This window comes from Schistocerca nitens, chromosome 10 (assembly GCF_023898315.1).
Source record: "Schistocerca nitens isolate TAMUIC-IGC-003100 chromosome 10, iqSchNite1.1, whole genome shotgun sequence".
Lineage (NCBI taxonomy): Eukaryota > Metazoa > Arthropoda > Insecta > Orthoptera > Acrididae > Schistocerca > Schistocerca nitens.
In genome coordinates this window covers 110679353-110703164 of record NC_064623.1, presented here as the reverse complement: position 1 = coordinate 110703164, position 23812 = coordinate 110679353, and the positions used below count along the sequence as shown (strand labels likewise).

The window sequence follows — 23812 nt, the reverse complement described above, 5'->3', positions numbered from 1 at the left end:
TCTCTGAGTTTCCCATTTTATATGAAAGGTTTTCGTTTCATGGGAACATCTACTCTTTTCATTGTTTTGGCTCCACTAGATGTGTCCAAGTAACATGCAGATGAATGCTGGCTGAATTAGTAGCCATAACATTGCTTGTTTTATTTTATGTCATAATGAAGTTACATAATGAAAAAGAATTTAACTGAACTGCACTGCCAATGCAAATAATATTATCTTTTCACCATAAAGACGACTCGTTGAGTTACAGACAGGCACAAGATAAAAGTCATTTCCACATTATAGCTTTCAACCATAGCCTTCTTCAGAAAAGAAAACACACACAATATTCACACAAGCAGGTATACTTCATGCACACATTACTGCTACCTCCATCCAGAATGCAAGTGTCACACTGAATGAAAGCGGTAATCTGGAGTGGTCAGGGAAGGGGGAGGGATATCAGGATACAAGAGAGGGGGAGTGAGGGGTGGAAGATTGGTGTCTGACAGAATGTGCAGGGACTAGATGGCAACATGACAAGGCTGCTAGGTGTAGCGTTGGGAGGTTGTGGGGGAGAAGGTGACTGGGAGCAGAAAAGGAGAGGAACAGAGAAAGGAAAAGTCCAGTGTATGCACTGGCAGAGGGCGGTACACGATGAGAATGAGGGGACATGAATAGGAAGGAGGTGGTAAGACAGAGGGGCCAGAGTGTGGGGACAGTAGGTTACCATCGGTTGTGGCCAGGATAGTTTCGGTAACAGAGAATGTGTTGTAAGGATAACTTCCATCTGTGCAGTTCAGGAAAGATGGAAGTGGAGGGGAGGATTCAGATAGCCCAGGTTGTGAAGCAGCCACTGAAATCAAGAATTTTATGTTCAGCTGGATGTTGTGCCACAGGGCGATACATTTTTCTCTTGTCCACAGTCTACTGGTGCCATTCATCCTGGTGGGCAGCTGGTTGGTAGTCATATTAATACAAAAATCTGTGCAATGACTGCAGCAGAGCTGGTATGTGACATGCCTGCTTTAACAGTTAGCCTAGCCTATGATGGGGAATGATAAGTCTGGGGAAGGATAAGCCTGTGACAGGAGTGGAATAGAAAGTGCTGGTTGGTTGGATTGGGCAGGTCTTGCATCTGGGTCTTCCACAGGGATGGAGCACGATGTTTTGGAGGTTGGGTGGATGATGGGACACCACTTTAGGAGGGGTGGCAAGGATCTTGGGTAGATGTCTTTAATTTCAGGGCATGATGATAGATAATCAAAGCCCTGATGAAGGGTGTAGTTCAGTTGTTGCATGTCAGGGTGGTATTGGGTGCTAAGGGATTGTTTACTTGTGGCTGATGCTTGGGTGGAGGAATGACTGGGGGTTTGCGGAGAAATCTGTTTGTGGTCAAGGTCTGGAGGCGTGCCTGTCTACAAAGGCCTTTGTGAGGCCTTCAGCATATTGTGCAAGAGAGTTCTCGTCACAGCAGATGCATAGTACATGGGTGGCTGTGGTGTATAGGAGGGATTTTATGGTGTGGAAGGGCTGGAAGTTGTTAAATGCAGTTATTGTTGGTGGTTGGTGGGCTTAACATGGACAGAGGTGCGAGTGGAGCCATCAGGGAGGAGGAGCTCAATGTCCAGGAAAGCAGCACGCTGGTTTGAGGAGGACCAGGTGAAATGGTTGGGAGTGAGATGTTGAGGTTGTGAAGGAATGGGGATAGGGTGTCTTCACCCTGAGTCCAGATAATGAAGATATCAGACCAGGAGTTAACGGTTTTGGGAAGCTAGGAAGATTTCCTCTAGGTGGCCCATAAACAGATTGGAATAGGAGGGTGCCATGCGGGTGCCACAGCTGTGCTGCAGATTTGTTTGTATACCTTTCTTTCAAAGGAGAAATAGTTGTGCATGTGAATAATGTTAGTATGGTGTATAAGAAATGAGATAGTGGGTTTGGAATATGAAGGATAGGAGAGGTAGCATTCAGTGGCAGCAAGACCATGGGTATGAGGGAAGCTGGTCTATAGGGAGGTGGGCATCAACAGTGATGGTTCAAATGGCTCTGAGCACTATGGGACTTAACAGCTGAGGTCATCAGTCCCCTATAACTTAGAACTACTTAAACCTAACTAACCTAAGGACATGACACACATCCATGCCCAAGGCAGGATTTGAACCTGCGACCGTAGCGGTCACGCGGTTCCAGACTGACGCGCCTAGAACCACACGGCCACACCGGCTGGCTCAACAGTGATGAATAGGGATCCAGAAGGTAGAGGGTTGGAGGTGGTGGAAAGTCACTGAACAAAGTAGTTGGTATCTTTGACATTGGAGGCTATATTTTGGGCAGTTGGTTGGAGGTGTTAAGTCAGCGAGGTCCAAATTTATTTCATATGTTGGGTGTATTGGGTACCATAGAGGTGATGAGGGAGATGGACTCAGGTGGGAGGTTCTGGGAAGGACATACGGATTTCAGTAGGGATAGGAGGCTATGTTGGACTTTTGGGATGGGATCATTCTGGCAGAGGAGGAGTCAGACAATTGGCAGAGGCCTTCCTTCAAGTAGTCACTGCACTGGTCATCCTTTCTTCTATTGAAAGGTCAGTGCTCTTGGGACAGGACCTGTGAGGCCACATTGGATGTAAGGAATTCCTGGAATGTGACCTGGGTGTGGTTAGGTGGGAGAGGGAGAGAACCATGGTCAGATAGGGATATGAACTGGGAGAGGTTGGGTTCAATGTTGGGGTTAGATTGACTTTGGTTGGAGGGGTTGGTGGCAAAGGAATGTTTCCATTGCAGGGATTGAGAGAAGTAGAGTAGGTCTTTGACAATCCCAACAATGTTAAACTTGGATTTAGGGCTTAAGGTGAGGCCTTGGATAGGACTGAAACTTCTGTAAGGTTGAGGATTTTGGAGGAAAGATGAACAACAGTGTTACAGAAGTGTTTTGGCTCTGGATTTAGTGGAGCGTTGGTAGGGAGTTTGGGGGAATGTGGCAAGTTGGAAAGGTTGGCTAGGCACGATCTGAGGGATTGATGTGGAGGAATATTGTAGGTAGGATAGGGATTGGATAGTGGTGCCCCAAGGCAGCAACAGGATGTCAGCAGGATGGATAATTTATGGATGTGGTGTCTGGAATACTCTTCCAGGTGCTGGAGAGCAAGGGATTCAATTTCAGAGATGTGATGAATCTAGAAGGAATGGCACAGTAGCAGCATCTTGTGGAAGGAGCAGAGGTGGTTCTAGGATGTGTTTATCATGGAGATGTGTTTCTGCAGTACCAGGTTTGTGAGAGAAAGGGACTGGCAGAAACTGAAAAAGTGAAGATCATTGTGAAAGGAGGGATGGGATCCAGAGAAAGGAATTTTTAAGGTTAGGCTGTTGGGTGGGGGTGGGGGGTTGTTCAACGGTTTAGGCAGTGTTTAAGGAACAGGATGTTTAATGGGGTTTTACCCAGGTAAAGGGATGCTATTCCAAAATGAATAAGGGAGCATTGGTCCAAGGTGGGAGGGATGGCATTGGTGAATCAAGAAATGGTGTGTGAAATGGGCAAATGAAGGCATTAGGTGGTTGTGACGGGAAATAGATAACAGAAAAAGATTTTTAAAAATATGCGCAGACATGCAAAAATACATGAAAAGATAAAAAAAATGCCCTAAAATATGCACAGAATGGGTGGGGTATGGGAGTATGTGCTTGTTGAGATAAGGGAAGGAGGAGAAGGGGAGAGGGGATTGTTAGATCAAGGTTCACAAGTTCAGTTTACAAAGATAGATGTGGAAAATAACTCACAAAAATGCTTGAGAATGTGGGACAAAATATGACAGGAATAATTATAATTATCAGCAGGAAGAATGTGGGGCACAAGATTCTGCATCAACAATCTGCACAGTCAGGTAGCCACGTGTTGTGCGCAGATGAGATCATTGATACAGGGTGGTTTGGAGGTAGGATATGTGCAGTTTGTAAAGTGATACTGATATTCCAAGCTAGACTTTCCATTGTTTGATTTAGAATTATCTTTTGTTTAGTTCTGCACTCTCATGGTGAATTTTGGCTAGCCATAGTTGACTTGTCTCCAGTAGTGATTTATGACATTACTCCTTTGGTTTTGTACAGTACTATCTCACAGATTTTTCTTTTGTTCAGAGCAGATCATGTGCACCTTTCAGTTGCTAAGGAGTTTGGTGAATAATCTTGCTTTACCTGACTTTCACTAGTTTTTGTTGAAACAGACATACTATTTATCTACAGCTGAGTGGATTCCTTGGCCTCATTTGTTCTGTGTTGTTAGCATGCTGGAACCTAAGTTACTCTACTGTGTACAAATGTCTAGACAGCATTTTAGATGTGTATAACAGGACTGTGATCAAATAACAGCATGATAATAATAAGAAAAGGATAGACAGCTACTCACCAGATAGAGGATCTGTGAGTAACAGACATGCGTAACCAAAATACTGCTATACTTTGGAGTTTTGGTCAACAGCTCTTCTTCTAATGTACAAAATACACACATACATTGACACAAGCACAACTCTCATAAGAAGTCTGTTCAAAAAATTTCAGGACTTGTAATTTCACGCCAATGGTGTGTTGAAGCGTAATGCAGTAGGCATCCCTCCACATGCATGTGTTCAATGTGTAGCTGTCATAAGTTTCATTGTTGTATGTCTGTTAGTTATTGTTCAGTGCTGTATTGAGTAGAATATTGTGTCAAACATTTTGCGAATTTTGAGATGGCAGAGTTAGAGGAACAACACTTCTGCATTAAATTTTGTGTGAAGAAAGCCTTTACAGAGACACAACGAATGATGCAGTAAGCCTACGGTGATGGGTGCTTAAGCTGTACTCGGAGTTATGCTTGGTTCACATGGTTTAAAAATGGCTGGACAGTAGTTAAGATTACCCTTGCTCAGGACATCCTTCAATGTCTACCAGCGATGCTCACATCAGGAATGTCAATGAAATTCTGGGTGCCAATCAAAGACTGACTGTCCGGAAGATTGCAGAAGAATGTAACATTACAGCTGGATAATTTCATGAAATCCTGACACAGCATCTTGGTTGTCCCACGGCTCATGAGCTGAGACCAGAAAGACCTCCATCTCACAATCTGCGAAGAGCTTTTAGATCGCACAAATGAGAACGATATGTTCCTTAAGAGGATCGTAACTGGTGATGAGATGTGGGTCTACGGTTATGATGTTGAGACCAGGACTCAATCTTCACAGTGGGTCAGGGAAGGACCTCCAAGACGAAATAAAGGCTCTTCAGGTCAGGTCAAACGTCAAACTGATGCTGATAGCTTTCTTTGACTTTGAAGGATTAGTTCATCATGAATTCATGCCACAGGGACAAACTGTGAATCGATAGCACTATTGGGACATGTTGTGATGCGTGCAACAAAACATGAGAGGGAAATGGCCTGAAATGTGGAGACAATTCATGGCTCTTGCATCACGATAATGCACCAGCATTATCATCCCTGTTGGTGCGTGACTATTGCATGAAAAATGAAATCACTGTGCTGCCTCATCCTCCATATTATCCTGACCTGACCCCTGCAGACTTTTATTTATTCCCAAAGTTGAAAACCCCATTGAAAGGACAAAGGTTTGCAATGATAGATGACATAAAAGAAAATTCGCAGATGGTGCTCCGCATGGTTCAGCAAAAGGCATACCAAGACCGTTTCCAGAAGTGTAAATGACACTGTGAAATGGAAATGGTTTTGGGAGCAGTGTATCAGTAGTGGAAGACAGACCACACACAATAAATAAAAGGCAAGCACAGAAAAATTTTGTGGACAAAGTTCCAAAATTTTTTGAACAGACTTCATACACATGATCACCATTCTAGCCATGAGGCCCGCCTCAGTGGTCATGTGTATGTGACTTGTGCTTGCGTGAATGTGCGTGTGCGTTTTCTACTTTAGAAGAAGACCTTCAGCCAAAAACTCAAAGATATAACAGTCTTTTTGTTGTGCCTGTCTGTGAATCAACATCTCCTCTATAGGGTGAGTAGCAATCTATCCTTTTCAAAATATTGTTGTTTTCCATCCTGGATTTTCCATTGTTCAAATGACATTACGGGCAGGCAAGTATCATTGTCTCAGCTGAAAGATCAACAAATTACTCTGATGTAATTCGTGGAATGATGTTCTGTCCTACTGTGCAGTGGCATACAGCAAGCTAACAGATGAGTGCATATGACTTGCCATTATGCCTTGTAGTGTTCACTCAAGATGAACAAAGTCAGGCATAAGTAAACTGGACAAAAAATGTAGTTATCCCTGGGAGACATCAAGACAACACAGTGTAAGGATGTACTGATATCTGCGCAACTTCCTATGTGCACTAGGGGCATGTAGGCATTGCATGAAGAAGCAAGGGGGCACATGCACTGGTGCAAAGACAAGTAAGCCTCTTATTTGTGCACACGAGCCACCGTGCACAGGCATCGCCTTGTCCCAGATGGGGAGACACATGCACCAGTCATGCACCTGTCTGCTTTTTGCTCCTTGTGGTGCTTTGTTTCACAATGTCCCACTGTTGAAAGATTCAGGGTTTCACAAGCATTCTAATGTTCCTTTGCATTAGCACTTTGGCTGTATGGTCTAACGAGAAACATATAGAATTTGAGCAATATTATTGTGGATATCCTCTTTTCTGACTGATTAATTCCATAAATTATAAAGACAGAGTGAAACTAAATAACTGTCTACATTTTCTCGCAAGAAAAGCCTGGAAACAACAAAGGCAAATTTAAACAAAATAAAAAGCTTTTGTTCCTACTTTCCATGAATACATGTTGTAAAAGAGGAGTGGTTCTGTTGCCCTCAATGTACTGAAGCCATGTTGATTCCTTTACAAACTGCTTTGATGCACAAACAATTTTCTTCAAGCAAATAAAAGAACACAGAAATCTCTAGTAGAAATGCACATATGTAAAGTTGTTGTTGTTGTTGTGGTCTTCAGTCCTAAGACTGGTTTGATGCAGCTCTCCATGCTACTCTATCCTGTGCAAGCTTCTTCATCTCCCAGTACCTACTGCAACCTACATCCTTCTGAATCTGCTTAGTGTATGCATCTCTTGGTCTCCCCCTACGATTTTTACCCTCCACGCTGCCCTCCAATACTAAATTGGTGATCCCTTGATGCCTCAGAACATGTCCTACCAACCGATCCCTTCTTCTGGTCAAGTTGTGCCACAAACTCCTCTTCTCCCCAATCCTGTTCAGTACCTCCTCATTAGTTATGTGATCTACCCATCTAATCTTCAGCATTCTTCTGTAGCACCACATTTCGAAAGCTTCTATTCTCTTCTTGTCCAAACTATTTATCGTCCATGTTTCACTTCCATACATGGCTACACTCCATACAAATACTTTCAGAAACGACTTCCTGACACTTAAATCTATACTCGATGTTAACAAACTTCTCTTCTTCAGAAACGCTTTCCTTGCCATTGCCAGTCTACATTTTATATCCTCTCTATTTCGACCATCATCAGTTATTTTGCTCCCCAAATAGCAAAATTCCTTTACTACTTTAAGTGTCTCATTTCCTAATCTAATACCCTCAACATCACCCGACTTAACTCGACTACATTCCATTATCCTGGTTTTGCTCTTGTTGATGTTCATCTTATATCCTCCCTTCAAGACACCATCCATTCCATTCAACTGCTCTTCCAACTCCTTTGCTGTCTCTGACAGAATTACAATGTCATCGGCGAACCTCAAAGTTTTTATTTCTTCTCCATGGATTTTAATACCTACTCCGAATTTTTCTTTTGTTTCCTTTACTGCTTGCTCAATATACAGATTGAATAACATTGGGGAGAGGCTACAACCCTGTCTTACTCCCTTCCCAACCACTGCTTCCCTTTCATGTCCCTCGACTCTTATAACTGCCATCTGGTTTCTGTACAAATTGTAAATAGCCTTTCGCTCCCTGTATTTTACCCCCGCCACCTTTAGAATTTGAAAGAGAGTATTCCAGTCAACATTGTCAAAAGCTTTCTCTAAGTCTACAAATGCTAGAAACGTAGGTTTGCCTTTCCTTAATCTTTCTTCTAAGATAAGTCGTAAGGTCAGTATTGCCTCACGTGTCCCAGTATTTCTACGGAATCCAAACTGATCTTCCCCGAGGTCGGCTTCTACTAGTTTTTCCATTCGTCTGTAAAGAATTCGTGTTAGTATTTTGCAGCTGTGGCTTATTAAACTGATTGTTCGGTAATTCTCACATCTGTCAACACCTGCTTTCTTTGGGATTGGAATTATTATATTCTTCTTGAAGTCTGAGGGTATTTCGCCTGTTTCATACATCTTGCTCACCAGATGGTAGAGTTTTGTCAGGACTGGCTCTCCCAAGGCCATCAGTAGTTCCAATGGAATGTTGTCTACTCCCGGGGCCTTGTTTCGACTCAGGTCTTTCAGTGCTCTGTCAAACTCTTCACGCAGTATCGTATCTCCCATTTCATCTTCATCTACATCCTCTTCCATTTCCATAATATTGTCCTCAAGTACATCGCCCTTGTATAGACCCTCTATATACTCCTTCCACCTTTCTGCTTTCTCTTCTTTGCTTAGAACTGGGTTTCCATCTGAGCTCTTGATGTTCATACAAGTGGTTCTCTTCTCTCCAAAGGTCTCTTTAATTTTCCTGTAGGCAGTATCTATCTTACCCCTAGTAAGGTAAGCCTCTACATCCTTACATTTGTCCTCTAGCCATCCCTGCTTAGCCATTTTGCACTTCCTGTCGATCTCATTTTTGAGACGTTTGTATTCCTTTTTGCCTGCTTCATTTACTGCATTTTTATATTTTCTCCTTTCATCAATTAAATTCAATATTTCTTCTGTTACCCAAGGATTTCTACTAGCCCTCGTCTTTTTACCTACTTGATCCTCTGCTGCCTTCACTACTTCATCCCTCAAAGCTACCCATTCTTCTTCTACTGTATTTCTTTCCCCCATTCCTGTCAATTGTTCCCTTATGCTCTCCCTGAAACTCTGTACAACCTCTGGTTCTTTCAGTTTATCCAGGTCCCATCTCCTTAAATTCCCACCTTTTTGCAGTTTCTTCAGTTTTAATCTACAGGTCATAACCAATAGATTGTGGTCAGAGTCCACATCTGCCCCTGGAAATGTCTTACAATTTAAAACCTGGTTCCTAAATCTCTGTCTTACCATTATATAATCAAGTACAGAGTATTAATAACTAAAGTTCCAGTTTCAAAACACTGTAGGAAGAGAACCACAGCTCAGAATGACATCACATGTGAACTACATATTGTTGACACAGGGGTTAACATAATGGGAAAAAGAACTGACCAATAGATGGCACTGTAAGTGTCAGAATATGCACACCAAGAGACATGCAGCGCACATCTGTTCCTCAGTTTGCATCCAAGGTGGCCTACACGAGTGTTCTCACAAAGGACTGCATGCTGCTGGTAAGGCTCTTTTACAAGGATGGTGACTCTGCACCAGTAGCCCAGCAGAATTTCTGGACACTCAAGGGTATGAAAAAAGGCATTAGTCTGATAAGGGTATACAGAAAATTACTACAAAATTCAAAAAGACGGGTTCTTTTGAAGTGCAGTGTGGCAGAGGGAGCAAAGCAGTAGTTGATCCAACACCTGTTGAAGATGTGGCCACAGCATTGCAGAAGGAGTCAAGCAGTGCTGTGCAAACATACAGTGCACAGGGAATTGCCCAATGCTGGACATACCTGCGGGTGAGGAGCATAAAATTGTACAAAATATCTTGCATTCTACTCTTACAAAGTCACCCGTGTTCAGGAGTTGCTTCTTGCTGACATGTCAGCAAGACAAACGTTTGCTCAGGAATTTCTTACTTGCATGGAAGCAGACCACGAAAGGCCACAAAACATTCTGTGGACAAAGCCCATTTCCATGTCCAAAGACATATCAATAAGCAAAATTGCTGAATATGGGCAATGAAAATTTGCACGCACATCAACCTGTTCCACTTCATACTGCAACAGTGACTCTGTGGTGTGGGTTGACATCATCATTTATCGTAGGGTCTTATTTCTTCAAGGAGATTAGTCCTGGGGGTCCTGTTACCTGTACCATCACTGGTAAATGCTATGAAAGTCTTTTGTGCACTATTGCCATTCCAACCCTTCAGCAGTGTGGACATGTGGGTAGGACCACTTTTATGCAAGGTAGCACTCTTTGACACATTGTGCAGCCAGTGAAGTGGCTGCAGCAGATGTACTTTGGAAATACTAGAATTATTAGCCGTCATTTCTGTACAGTCTGGCCGCCAGATAGCTGATTTCAATCCATGTGATTTCTGGCTGTGAAGTTATTCGTAAGATGTCGTATTTAGTGCTCCAATTATGAACATATGAGGGTGATTTGAAAAGTTCTCAGAATGGAATAGAAAAAAAGTACTTATGTCACTGAAACTTTTTTTTATTTTTTAATGTAGTCTCCTTGTAGATTAATGCACTTGGCCCAACGATGTTCCAGTGCCTTGATCCCATCGCAAAAATGAGTTTCCTCCAGGCCTGCAAAATAGTTGTGGACTCCGGCTATCAATTTTTCGTTTGAAGTGAATTTTCATACACCAAGAAAAATTTTCAGTTTTGGGAAGAGATGGAAGTCTGACAGAGCCATATCACGTGAATAAGGTAGGTGTTGCAACAATTCATTCCTTAGTTCATGTAATTTTGCCATGGCGATGGTGTGTATTTTGATCCAGCACCAAGAATCACGGCACCCAACTTGCAGATAATTTTTTCATTTATAATTCTTCAGTTAAAATGTGATACACCCTTTCAGATGACATCTGGCAAGTGTGAGCAATTTCACGCACTTTCAATCAGCGATCCTCTGTGACCATTTTGTGCACTTTTGCAATGATCTCAGGAGTAGTGGCACATCTTGACTGACCACTGTGCGGATCGTCATCTAAGCTCTCCTGACCAAATTTAAATTGTTTTGTCCACTTGGCAACAGCTGAATATGAAGGAGCAGAGTCCCTCAGAGTATGCCCATGAATGCCCTTTGCCTTCATACCTTTCTTTCCAAAGTACTTAATCACTGCTCGAATCTCGATTTTTTCCATCTTCACAAATCACTACACAAGACCAACAAGAGAGCCACATCACCACCACAGCTCTCTTCTGAGAGCACTGACGTGACACCTGTTTACAGGCAACAGTCAATGAATAACACGTGAACAACTTGTTGCACTAGTGCTGACCTCTCGTGATTTCGAGAACTTTTCTAACAACCCTCATAGCTCAACTGAAGGCATGCATTGCACAACGCATTCTGAACATGATCCCTTAGATATCCAATCTGTTATGAAATGGGGTGTTTCTCAATTTCAAATTGTGGTAGAAAACAGTGGACACCATATTCAACGTCTTGTGCAAGTCTCATGACAATTGAAAACCAATTGCATTTTGCTTTTTATGTTGTTTTTGGCTCGAGGAGAATTGAAAACTGATGTAATTTTGCTTTTTATGCAGTTTTTCACCTCAGACCAATTAAAAATCAATTTTTCCCATGTGATGCGGTACAATCTTGCCAGGGTGGATGGGCTTACCTAAATAACAGTGTCACAACTGTTGACTGCTGAATTTATGCTGTCATGCACAGTGAAAAACGCAGATCGTGTAATGTGCAACTCAAACCATCTGTCATTTGTAGCTGACCCTAATTTATGTTAAGATCCCTCTAGTGATATCTATTGGAAAAATTATTGTTAAATTCATTTTTATATGAATGCATAGTGTCCGAAAGAACAGACACCTAGCAAAATCTGCAACACTGATACATATTACGTAAATTGAAAGTGGAGGGTGGAGGAGGAAAGGGAAATGAAGGAACTAATTATATCAGCTCCTTTGGGACTTAATGCGGAATCAGCAACAGTTGAAAATGTGTGCCAGACTGGGACTCGAACGCAAACTGAGTCATCTCAATGGCCATTTAATTTGCAACTATCAGTGTGGGTGCACAAAACAACTTTCAACCTCTAGGGTGAATCTAGAATTAGTGAGCAAAGAGGACATGGACGGGGACTGTGGACAGAGAGCACATGGTGGGAATGTGGGTTGGCTGGGGAGCATGCCGAGATAGTCCATGCATTTGCAATAAATGCTGTGTTCAGATGTCGCAGTGGTTAATACGCTGTCTAATAAGAAGAGATCCCAGGTTCAAGTCCTGTTCCAGCACACATTTACAGTCATTGCCACTGATTCTGCATAAAGTCCCGACATAGCTGATATAATTAGTTCCTTCCTTTCTCCTCACCCCCCCACCCTCAATCTACATAATATGTATCAGAGCTGTGGATTTTGTGCGGTGCCTGTTCTTTCGAACATGTCAACCATGCATTCATCTAAGTGATTCGCCCTGATGGACAATGAATCCACAACCTCCAATGCAGTTGCACAAATAAGTTCAACCTTCAGGAGGAATCTAGAATTAGCGAGCATGACCGCAGATAGATGGCACAGGGTGGTAATGTGGGTCAACCGGGAAGTGTGCCGAGACAGTCCACACATTTGCAATAAAAACTGTTTCCAGATGGCACAGTAATTAATGCAACTGCCTAATAAGCAGGAGATCCCAGGTTCGAGTCCCAATCTGGCACGTCTTTTTATTCATTGCCTGTGATTCTGCGTAAAGTCCCTATACAGTTCATATCATAAGTTCCTTCCCTTCCCTCCACTTTCAAAATACAAAAATATTTTTTTGTTCCTTGACATTTCCCCCTTCATCAATAAAATGCTGATCAAATTTGATGTCATTCTGGGCACTGGTTCTCTTTCTACAGCATTTTGAAATTGTAACTTTAATTATGGACACCCTTTACTTTTTGATTTGCGAATGGAGCTGGAAACCCAACATCTAATGTCTGGTATTTCTATATTAGCTGTCAGCCAGTTCTTGTATGTTGCAGATCCATATACAGCAAGCTCTCTGAGTAAATCATAGGACTTTACAAGCACATTAATTTGATGATTGCTACTTTTTTCTCAATAAAAAGTTTTCTCATATTTAGAATTCATCATTATGATTGTTTGAGATAAATAGTATACAAGTACTTGCTTATTCTTGACCTGTTAATTGTTAGTGTCAATAATCCAGCATGTATTTTGCTCCTCAAAGAAAGCCATATAAATAATGTTAGGCAGTCTGCCTTTAGAGGGCACATTTATGCTGCAGGATCACTGGTTGCACACCAGGCTAGCTCTATTAAACAAACCTGCTGCCCACTGGCCAATCACACAAGTGCATTTAACCTGCAGCTGCTGTTCGATCTCTGGAGTAGCTCTAAGTGTGAATGAAACCACTCGTGTACACACACTGAGCAAGAGGCACGCATCTACACTCATACCTCAACTTGCGGGTGAGGTGAGCACAGGTGTACAGGGATCAGGCATGAGATGCACAAGTGTAAATGCACACTAACACTCTCTGCAGCCATGGTAATAACCTCTTTTCAGCATGGAAGAAAGTCCACAAGTTTCATCAGGTAGACCAAATCCACCCAAAGCCACTCATTGATGAGCAGGTGCTGTAGAGCTATGAAATTACAGGGAAGTTCAATTCTTTGTTTTACCCACTGTTCACAACAGTCCCAGATATTTTCTACAAAACTAAGAGCAAATGATTTAGTGGCCCAGTTGACGTGTAACAAGGTGCTTTAATGTTCTTCAAACTAGGAAAATATGCTCTGTGGGCTGGGTCTTTTCATCTTGGAAGACAGGAGTTTCCATAACATATTCGTCCTGAATATGTAGAAGAAAGAGCAACATTTGGTCATCAAATATGTGTAAATAAACATCCTCATTCACGTTCATGGTAATCTGAATGAGTAGGTACAAGTCATGGTAGAAAGAACACCCCCATAACATCACAGAACAACCTTTGGCCTGAAGTACACCATCCACTCCTGTAGGTTAAATGTATCGACCATTGATGCACTCAACAACTCGCAGCATTTGAAAAGGGGTAAAATAGTGACTTTTCGCACCACGCTACAGGCTTCAAATTGGATACTGTAAATGTTGGAGTTTTTGTCCCACTGAAGACACACAGTTTTATGAGACACTGTGAGTACCGGCCTTTTGCAAGGTGCCCCACTCCTGCAGGTTCCTTCACAAATGTTCACTCTGAAACAGCTCGAGATGATCCTGAATTCAGCGACAGCAGCAATTTCTGTTGGGTTTGAATCCAAATGTTATCGACAATATGTAACAGTTTTTCTGCCCCTGTCTGTAAGGGTCATTTTATGAACAACGTTATTAGACAGTGTTAAACGACTGTGATCGGAACACCATTCTTTGTAGGTACGATGGACAGTCCGCATTGATACACCAACAAATCAGGCAGCTTCATTTACTGCACAGTCCCAGATATACCCAGACATGACAGCTCCTTTTTGCCATTGTGTCACAACTCCACACAACAGACTGATATACACATAACACTTCACTGTCATGTCCTATGTAAACAGTGGAGGGTCACATGTCCACCTGTTTTGTCCAGTGAGCTTATCAAAGGTGCATTTCATCACAACAAAATATTTCCTGTATGATACCCTCACTCACATGAACTATATCTCCTGCACAATGAGGTGACAAAATTCATGGGATATGCACATATACAGATGGCAGTAGTATCACATACTCAAAGTATAAGAGGGCATTTCATTGGCAGAGGTGTCATTTGTACTCAGGTGATTCACGTGAAAAGGTTTCCGAAGTATTATGGCCACACAACAGAAATTGACAGACTTCGGACGGGAAATGGTAGTCGAAGCTAAAAACGTGGAACATTCCATTTCGGAAATTGTTAGGAAATTCAGTATTCTGTGATCCACAGTGTCAAGAATGTGCTGAGAATATCAAATTTCAGGCATTACTTTCCACCCTGGACAACGCAGTGCGTGACAACCTCCACTTAACGACTGAGAAGAGTGGCATTTGCATAGAGTTGTCAGTGCTAACAGACAAACAACACAGCATGAAATAAGTGGAGAAATCAATGTGTGACATACAACGAATGTGTCTGTTAGGACAGTGTGGTGAAATTTGGAGTTAATGAGCCGTGGCAGCAGCCAATGTGAGTGCCCTCGCTAACAGAATGACATCGCCTGCAGCATCTCTTCTCGACTCGTGACCGTATCGGTTGGACTCTAGATGACTGGAAAACCGTGGCCCGATCAGATGAGTCCTGATTTCAGCTGGTAGAGTTCCAGTGTGATGCAGACCGAGCCGTGGGCCCAAGTTGTCAACGAGGCACTGTGCAAGCTGATGGCAGCTCCATTACGGTGTGGGCTGTGTTTACATAGAATGGACTGGGTCCTCTGGTTCAACTACTGAACCGATCATTTACTGGAAATGGTTATTTTCAGTTACTTGGAGACCATTTGCAGCCATTCACAGACTTCATGTTCCCAAACAATGATGGAATTTTTATGGATGACAATGGGCCATGTCACCGGGCCACATTTGTTTGCAATTGGTTTGAAGAACATTCTGGACTATTTGAGCAAACGATTTGGCGAGTCAGATTACTTGATATGAATCCTATCAAACATTTATGGGACATAATCGAGAGGTCAGTTCGCGCACAAAATCCTGCACCGGCAACACTTTCGCAATTGTGGACAGCTATAAAGGCAGCACGGTTGAATATTTCGACGACTTGTCGAGTCCGTGCCACATCGAGTTACTGCACTACACCGGGCAAAAGGATGTCCGACACAATATTAGGAGGTATCCCGAGACTTCTGGACCTCAGTGTAAAGATAGTGCAGTTTCAACTCTTGTATTGTTACATATTGTGATTCATCTGTTCAGCAATCTTCTTAATGGTTTGAGCACCCATCACTAATGATCCAGTGCTATTCCAGTACTTGTTGAGTGCATCAGCGACAGACTTGTGGAACGGTAGCTTGCATATAGCACTGTGAGGAGATAAGTCTCAACAGTAAGACTACTCTCACAGTTTAATTGTACAGAATTGTGGGCCACTGCATTTTAGCACGGTGACAGTGGTTTAGACAAAACCGAGGTACATCTGTAAAATGCTGGTGTGTGAAAAGGCCAGTGCTTCAGAGACGGAGTGCCCACTGTTTTGGTTGCAGTGAGAGCAGATGATGCAAGTTTTCATGTGAAAGGATAGTAGCATTTCAAGTTTAGAAAGAAAATTATTAATAGAACGGAGAGCATTATGCTTACTATATGTGAAACAACTGCTTAGGACAGAAGATGAAGCACATTTGGCCAATACTATATAATCCCATGATCTTGATTATGGTTTCTCATTTTTTTAGACAAAATTGGTTAACTACATACTTGAACTTCGGATGCTCAGCCCACACCCTTGTATGTCCACATGGAGCCAGAAGAAAGAGAGAGAGAGAGAGAGAGAGAGAGAGTGATTAGAGTATTAAATATTTGCACAGAAGAAGGGGCAGGAATGTTGTACGAGTATAACACTTGTGAGAAGTATCTATTTTTCTTCTCTCCTTTTTTTCTTCAATGTTAACCGCAGGACACTGTTTCTAATAGTAGATGATTGTTATATCTGACCTAGTGTGTGTTGCTCTTATTGGTGAATGTTATATCTGACCCAGTGCGTGTTGCTCTTATTTAAGCGATGCGATTTACTGTGGCAAACACACTAATTGCCTGTAATAGATTTTTTTCTGTCACATATTTTGCATTTTTAACCTTTTTTACACTCACAGTCAGTGTACTTTTCCCTAACAGCTGATTTACAAACAAAGTTCATTAATAAACCAACACAACTATCAAGTTTTCAAATTTTGCACAATTCAAATGGCTGACAGTAGCTCTTCATAGTAATTACCATTCCCAATAAAGGCTGTAGTATAGAATACCACTGTTTCTCAGCTCCAGGAAAGTTTTATTTGTCTGGTTGTCTGACCAAAAATTCTGAAGCTTATGATACATACCATGTTATAACATGTGTAAACATTTGGCTCATGACTGCCATCTCTGTGTCAATTGGTCTAAATTTAAAATGATTTTTTATGTCTGCAATAAATAACAAATACTACAGTGCATTACATAGATGGAAGAAATAAGGAAGGAAATGAAAACACATAACCATGTGCAGGGAAAAAAATGCAAAATCAAATAAAAACAAAACAGGAAGAGTTTTCATTTTTATTTCAGGCAATTAACATACAGAAATAATGAAAGAAATCATTGCTGTAATTTACAAAATGATGCAAAATTGCAATTGAAAAGAAGAGGTTGAACCATAGTGCAGATATCAACATATCTGAAACAATTACAATTTCTCCATGCTCAAGAATGTAAAAATAAATATTCAAGTACAAAACAGACATATATAGTGCTTAGTGAGCAGAAAATAGTTGTACTAAAAGTTTGCAACCAAAGTCAAGAGGTAACTTAAGCAGAAAGAGAAAGAGCTGTAAAAATTCAATGTGCATTCTTTTCTACAAGCATAGTATTTCTATGGAAATCTAAGCATGCACTATCACAGATATATGACCTATGATCACAAGTGATATGAAAATCTAATTACAGTTTGTAATTTTTTGAAACAGGAATCAATAAAAGACTTAATAAGTATGCAATTAAAACAACATCAGGAATACTTGATACTGGCTGTACAGGCAAATACAGAATCATTTACCAGAAAATAAGAAATCTGACAATAATAAGCAAAATAAGACAACATATTCGTGTACAATGCTCAGTTTAGGTCATTTGAAATTTTAAATCACAAATGATAATGAAATCTGCCTTGTTTAACCAACTGTAAAATTATGGGCTGTTGTGGAATATATATACTTTCTTTTGAGAATCAGTTTATACATTTTAAGATAATAAATAAATACTTATGTTACAACAGAAAGACAGTAGTATATTAAATATTGATAGTAGTAGTTTTGTCCATTTTTTTAATAGAAAGAAGCTTGTGTTCTGTCAGTCACTGTGGGTTCAACAAAAGTAAGAGTAACTTGTATGCTTTTCTTACACTTGACAGACATGAATTTTTGGTATAATGGCTTCAATAACAGCTTTCAGGAGGGTGGCGATATTTGATGTGTTTGATTGTGTAAAATACAATAACGATATTTGCTTCCAATGTTAGAATCTGGGTAGTAGAACAGCTATTTCAAAATAGCATGGATAAAGATAAAATTGGTGTGCAGCATTTAAATTGTGTGCTTCTTCTAGTACCCAAATATGTTCCATTTTATTTTAATAGATGTCCTTATTAAGTCTAAATAGAAGATGTCCTTAGTTTAACAATTATTTTTCAGATTAATATGGATGTCTAAGAAACCTGTAATGATTACTCAGAATGAATGCTACACATAGTTACTTTATTATTATGAAATATTTTTAACCTTTGGTCAAATGGAGACTTTCACACTAACTCATCTATCTCCTTCATACTGATATGTTTCCTACATTGAGTAGGTCCTACTGGCAATGTGTCCTTGTAACACAAATCTACATGAGGCCATCCATCAATTGCCATTTCTTTTGCATTTGCTAATAGCTTTCCACAAACACATCTCTCATCATACATATTTCCTGCACATGTTCCTTTGAGATCCTTGTGGATTGTACCAGTTTACATAACATCATTTCATGTTTCAGCCCATTTACATTTCTCTCATAGCTGTTCCACTTCTAAGGCACATTATGATCTTATAAATCAGGGTAGTAATCATCCTTTCCTTTTTTAAAACCTATTTTCATAGCTGGCAAACAGGAAGGACAAGAACAAGTTCTGGTGACACATCAGATTCCAGGCTTGTTTTATAATGACTTTGGCACTACGACAATTTTATAATGATTGTATTCATTTAGTGCTTCGATCCAAGTCATAATACACCATTTCTATTGTAGACAGACACCACATGTATGTTGAAAGGCACGTATCTTCTGCTAACACAAAATGTGGTTTCATTGGCAATGTACATAAATAATGATGGTGCATCCTTCACTGAGATTGTGTATAGCTTGACTGTTATACATCCGTGAAGGGTTTCCTTCATGATGGGATGTACAGAACACAATGAATAATGAATCAGAGCTTAAACATGTTGCCAACATTTGCATGTTATTGATGGAATTTTCTTGCCCCATCTAATAATAGTGCAAATACCTACATAAACCAAATTTATAATAAAAAAGTGATTGGCTTTACCTATGCTGGATTGCATTCCTCTCTTACAAGTTCTCCATTTCTAATCATTAATATAGTCTCGTCCTTCATTAATAAAGGTAATACATATCTCTCAGTCTACGATCCTATTAAATGTTCTTGTTCAATTTGTTAAAAAGTTGTCCCCCCTACACTCCTCTGTATCCTACTCCAACAAACATACATACATCAAGCGTAATGGCTTCAGATTTCGTTCCCTTTCAGTGCGTTACTGTTGGTTTGTTGCCAGGTTTCAAAGTAACAATAACATGTTTGTTTATATAATTTTTCCTTCTACATTTTCTCTTTTCTTTATATGCATGATTTATTTCCCAGTTATAACTGTTGTTTGCTTTAATATGTCGCATTACTTACTTTTCATTAATTATGCGTGTATTTCACTTTTTACTATTGGATCTGTCTCTACTTTTTTGAATTGTACTAAGATATAACTTATTCAGTGATTTATGGCACCTCATTCAAACATATTTTCTGACTGATTAGCTATGATATAGTCTGTATTATCTTCAGAAAACAAGATTTTTTTTGTTCACTATTTTGAAGAGTGTCATAGGACAAGAAAAAGAACAGTGAAGAGAAGGGACAACAGATTTATTTAAGTTCTGTACAAATCACAAGTTGACAGCATTACGCAACAGCCAACGCCACATGCAAACACTGAGCATCTCAGACATTTTCCACATCACCACAGGCCAACAATGAAACTGTAGGTAATAGGTTATTCCACATCAAATATAAGTGTTCTAAAAGGTATGTCACTGTTTAAGACAGAAAGAAAAATCTGCTAGAATGGCTATGTTGTAGTTCTTAGATCTTATCCAAGAGTATTTCAACTTTAGCATCCCATTTAGTCTATCAGGCAAACTGTAAAAATTAGGCTTTAATGACCTGGCAGCTCTATTGCTGAAGCTCTCAAGTGTCATGTCACAGAAACTTCACAATACTTCAATGGAGCACCTGATTATCAATCTCCAGTTATGCTGACAGTCAGCCTTCCACATTCATGAACTATATAAAATGAAGTTTCTGTATTACTATCTGACACAACACTGAACAGTCTCGACAATATGTACTAGTGGGACAAGCATTAAAAAGCACATCCCCACATTAGCAGAAAATTAAATTCTAGCTTTACTTCTACAATACTTGTGGCAGTTCCTCTTAGAATAGTTAGCGTGAGTACTTAACAGGATTTATCTCACTGTGGGCATGTATCAACCACAGCAAACATTTGAAAGGGACGACAGCAAATCTGGGTTACAGGGTGTGCCCCCTCACTAATATCCAAGGTAATGAACTTATGTTTGAAAGAAGCTGTGTTCAAAACCCCATCCAAATGTCCCAATTTAGTTTTTTGTGAATCCACTATATCACTTCAGCCAATTTCTTGAACAGTTCCTTCCACACAACTAAGGACAATTCACCTCCTAATCCTTGGCCAACTGAGCTGGTACTGTGTCTTTAACAACATCGGATCCCGATGGCTGTCAAGCTCTTACCTCACTCTTACTTCCATCATCCGTGCAGTTTTTACACATTTGCTCCACTTCCATAAGAGTTTCGCATTACTCTCTCTCTGTCTGCCAGTACCTGTCTCCTAATTTTCAAACTTCTCAAAAGTTTGTCTGTGCATCTTGCTTGCTTGGACTAGCACTAGCATCCTGTGAGAAAATGGTACAGCAGAGACTGTTTTACGAGGGGGCCCTATGGACTGCTCTGAGTTTGTCCATACTTACAGGATCTTAAAACTGTGTATAAATGAAATTGCAAGAAGCCCCCTTCTTAGCCACAGCATAGGGGTTGTTTCCATCAGGAACCAGGAGTGCACCTGTTAACCTTGGAAAATAGAAAGGATATATTTATAGATGGAGCCTGAGAGGTCTGTTACAAAGTAGGCCCAGATTACTGAATCGGTAAAAGCATTGACTATTCTCAATGGTGTTGTGGCTTGAGTGTTGCATGTTGTTTTTAAATTTAATAAATATTACAGCCCAAGAGAAAAAATGTTACCCTCATTCCACATATTTTTGGCTCTGATGCTTGCTTACTATTTTAATTACATTTTTTTGACACAATAATGTTATGGACTGTTCTATCACCTATGGTGGAACAATCTCATATATAAGGTTGAACAGCTGACACATTCCCCTTTTGATTGGTTTTCAGCTTATTAGGCCATTGTCAGGTAGCAATTGACTAGTGTCCCCAAAAGATACCAGTGTGCAACAAACCAAACCTTGAAAATGAAAGTCATTACCATAACAAATATTTTTTCCGTCATGACATTAGGCAGGAAATGTCAAATAATGTGCTTACCACTCACGTTACATATCAAATATGTTACAAAATTATTTGACACCTCAAAATACATCAACTGCATATGGTGGTAATAAAAATTATTTGACATGCAGACTGTAAATACAATGAAGAATAGAATTCAAATAGATGAGTCTGAGCAATTAAACAAATTACAAAGCAGTATTGAAATTTCAGTGAGTTTTAGTTTCTTAGAGTTGAAGAATATAACATGGAATTGAAGAAGCAGGCTCAATCAGCCAAGAGAGATTTAAATTTTTAAAATTATTGAATGTCATAGATTTTTAGAGTTGAAAAGGGGCTGAAATGGAATCTACATGATATGTTGAAAGTATGAAACACAGCAGTTCAGTCAATGCATTTTTCAAAAGTGCAGCTGCATTTGAGAAAGACAAAGCTGTATGACACATCACAGCCAGCTGTGCTGGTAAAGGCAATATGTAATAAAACTCGGCAGTGTGAAACTTTAGGTCACATTAACATCCTAAGTTAGATGACCCAAAAACCATCACAGACTTACTGAGTCCCAACACCGTGCCGTTGTTTCTACCTGCGCACGTTTTCTACATTTTTGCAAAATGTAACATGTGAAGCAGTGCAATGGTTGACATCAGATTAGTATTCATGAGCCAAGCAAGGTGGAACAATGAAGCATGGGAGGTGCCTCTCCCCATCTGGACACAGAGATTTACATTTTTCATGATTTATCTAAATTGCTTACTCGCTTACTGCCTTTGAAGAAGACATGAATGATTTTCTTACCCACCCTTGTCCAACCCAAGCTTGTCTCTGTTTGCAGTGATTTTGCCAGTCATCAGGAGTCAAGCTCTAATCTGCAGTCTTTCCTTTAAAATTCAGTAGGACCGTGGCTCCAATGCCTGTAAAACTAATTCCAGTTTGAGTTCCCTCAATCCACTTCAAATGAACTCAGGGATGATTTGTTCGGTAGGGACATGGACAGTTCTCTATTATGTGTTTTACAGCTGACCTAGTGTCCACATCAAATAATTCCATCAATGACTAGAATTTTTCTTCCTTCTTTTTCCTCAAAAATATTTTAGCTAAAGCTTAGATATACATTAGAACAGTACTGAAATATAATAGTTTGGGAAATATATAACCATTCTCGTTAAAAACTACAGCTCAGTGTGAGATAATTTTTACATTTGTCATGTCACCCAAAGGGTCATTACATATCAATGCTAGTCATCTTCGAATTACCCACCCTTGGAAACAAAGCAGAGGACAGAAATTTTGTTTCCCTTCATGTATATTTTGAATATCACCCTTATGTTGACTAGACTTTCACTAAAGGTCAACATATACACATCTTTTTCCATCTGCAGATGTATTATCATTTCTATCAAGTAAATTAAAATCCTGTTGCACAGATTTCATAGACATCCTGCTGATCTATCACATTATTCCCCATCCTTCATTTCCCACAATAAATGTCATCAATACTTGCTGGCATCGTCCATGATTTACTTCACATGGGCAGATTTCTGGGATAGCAACTATAAATGTACTTGCTGTTGCACATGCATATTACACTAACTTCCTCCATTTTAATACATCCACTCTTTATGAAAAATGTACACAAATGATAAGATTTGTTTCCAGAAAATTTCAAGGGTCATTCTTCAATGATATAACTTATTCCTTCCAGTATTTCCTACACCTGAGATTATACTTAGACACTGTGGCACTTGTAGGAAAGAACAAATTGGACCGTGCGGGATTAGTCGAGCGGTCTAAGGCGCTGAACTCATGGACTGTGCGGCTGGTCCCGGCGGAGGTTCGAGTCCTCCCTTGGGCATGGGTGTGTGTGTTTGTCCTTAGGATAATTTAGGTTAAGTAGTGTGTAAGCTTAGGGACTGATGACCTTAGCAGTTAAGTCCCATAAGATTTCACACACATTTGAACAAACTGGTTGGAATGGATGCAACCTGCTGTCAACTGGGCACTATTCAATACTCATTTCTTCACTTAGTTGGCACATGTTCCCACCATTTCCCCGTATTCAAAGAAATTTCTTTCATTGAGTAAACTCATCACTCACTGCTGTTTCTTCTGCATGGGAATACGATTCCTCCCCCCCCCCCTCCCCCCAGCCCCTCCCCCCTCCCATGGGTTCAGTCCCATGTCGATCTCAGGATTTTAATATGTTACTTTGCACTTCTTTAACCTTTGGCAATATTGGTTAATGTGAAAAATGCCAAGTTGCAGTGTGGTTCTGAGTCCATACTAACTGTAGGCCCCCATAACTGGCTAGGTCGAAGGAAGGCATA

At 40.4% G+C, this 23812-nt stretch overlaps 1 protein-coding gene across 1 annotated transcript in view; it reads right to left on the bottom strand.

Moving 5' to 3' along the window:
- The window catches only part of LOC126210459 (centrosomal protein of 164 kDa), a 644242-nt gene that overhangs the window by 44825 nt on the left and 575605 nt on the right, over positions 1-23812 (bottom strand). The gene's annotated exons all lie outside the window — the stretch shown is intronic.